This window comes from Fukomys damarensis, unplaced genomic scaffold (assembly GCF_012274545.1).
Source record: "Fukomys damarensis isolate Sample0158 unplaced genomic scaffold, DMR_v1.0_HiC HiC_scaffold_19, whole genome shotgun sequence".
Lineage (NCBI taxonomy): Eukaryota > Metazoa > Chordata > Mammalia > Rodentia > Bathyergidae > Fukomys > Fukomys damarensis.
In genome coordinates this window covers 18089993-18092351 of record NW_022900931.1, presented here as the reverse complement: position 1 = coordinate 18092351, position 2359 = coordinate 18089993, and positions in this window count along the sequence as shown.

Genomic DNA, 2359 nt, shown 5'->3' with positions numbered 1-2359 from the left:
TTTTTTTTTTTGTACTGGGATCAAACTTGGGACCTTGTGCTTGCGAGGCAGGCAGCAGAACCACTGAGCTAAATCCCCAGCCCTACATTGAGTTTTTTTACATGGGCATTTTATGGGGGACAGGGGATCATCTTAGGGACATGCCCTTAAGCAGGTAGAGGCCAATAATAGAGTTGTCAAGTCTCGTGGTGCAAAGATTTGGGCAAAGTCATTACATGTGCAGAGTTTTGTTGTTCTTAGTTCTAGTGCCATCACGTTGACACCGTAAATGGGAAGCCTACCTACAACCAAGAAACTGAGGGTTCTGGCATCCGTGTGCACCATCCTCTTATTCCACTTTTTCTCAAAATCACTGATTACCATCTGACAGATGTATTTTTCTATGTTGCTTATCCTTATTACAATACAAGCATCATGATACTAGGTGAAGCTGATGAATGGGTTAAATAGATTAACTCTTAGTTTGTCTTACTGCACCCCCCTAATAATTAGCCAATGTAAAAAACCAAAACAAAACGAAAAACAAAACCTTGCCTGAAAAGAATAAGGGGAAACATTAAGGAACAAACAACACAAGTCATAGGACCTTCTAATCAGTAATCTCTCTACAGGCATAGAGGGACCAGGAACTCCTGGAATGTCCAGTGACTTAGGAACAACATCAAAACTATGTCAAAAGGATTGATGGCAAGTTTCTACAAGATTGACCATGCCAGTGCCTATCTAAAACTAGATTCCCCAGAAACTCCACATAAGCTTTTTGTTTGTTGCCCTTGACAAGATGGATTTTGGGGGAAAGTCCTCCATTTTCTATCTTCCAGCTTGCTGCCAATAAAGCTTTCTTCTGTTACTCTGTCTTTTGAATTACAGGCTTCCCTGGGCAGTAGAACCAGACTTCACACACACACACACACACACACACACACACACACACACACACACACAGAGAAATCTGGTATAACATGTATTTCAGAACACAGAACAGTTTGTCACATAATAGGTACTGTCACATAATTTGCTGATTCTGTCTTTTAATCTAATTAATTGTACCTGACACATGATCTACTCTTTTTTGTAAGCCATTTCAAAGTGGTTTCCAAACATATGCAACCCAAAGCAGTGTAAAATGAGTTTCGTTCTCAATCTACTGTGAAGGTGATTTCAGTCTTTAGTTCATTTCACAAAAATGAGATCTTGCTGTAACACTGTGGCACTGTGGATTCAGCTTGTACCCTTTCCAAAAAGATAACAAATGTCCCAAAGTCTGTGAGCTTCAAGAAGACAAGGACCACATTCCTTTCACCTTGGCACTCCCTTACTGTGTATGGCAGAAATTGGGGCTCGGGAAATGTTGACTTCATGGAACTCCTCCCCACCCCCATTTCTCCCCTATCTCTCTTTACCACATTTCCCATTACATTAGTGTTATTTTCTGAGTGCCAGCTCCTATTTGCCTGGCTCCACCCAGAGCTTCCTCTGTGTCAAAACATGTAAATTTATACTTTTAAAAACAAAATTGGTCACTTGTGTAATGATATGGATAATTAATGTCATTAATTTTAAAAAATAAAAAAAATCATCTACTTAAAAAAAATCAAGGGATTTTCACAGGAATAACAGATTCAAATGTCCTTAGGTTGCATCTACTACGTGTAAATTCATTTTTGGCCAAATATTTTATCTCCCTTCTTTGATAAATGCCAACGGCTTGTAAGTCCTGACCAATCTGGCATAATGGCCACGTCTCCAAATGATGCACAAATAAAACTGTCCTTAGAACTGACAAAGTTCAAGAGGTACGATACACCCACTTACAAGCATATTATAAAAGAGCAGTTGTATATCTTGCCACTCACTGTCTCTCACATCTCTACAAATGTAAGCAGCTTTCTGCATTGTGCTGACTCACAGGCAGATAGCTACATCGTAAGGTTCGGAAAGGATCTCCAAGCTGAGCTTTTAACGGGAAAGCCCCGGCACCGGACTCCATTTAAGAGCCCGAGGCCTTCCTCATCGATTAAAACCAAGCTGTCCCCAGTGGGGGCGCAACAGGAAAGCCTCAAGGACTTCTGTCTAAAGGAGTTCAAGTACCATGGCTTCGCACGCGGGTGGCCTCCTTTGCTTTTTGCCTGTGAGGTCCCACCTGGGCGGAGGTGACAATTCGGTATAGGGAATCTCGCCTTTTAAGGATGGCATTTTCAAGGGCGAGGCAGGAACTGTTTCAGGTCAGAGCTTTTAGCAGGTACGGAAGGAAGGAAGGAGCTGGAGCCCTCCCTCCCTCGCTCTCCGCCCGGCCCCACACACCCCGGGTCCTGCAGGAGCCAGGAGCAGCAATCGCCCCTCCGGGAGCGATGTCCCA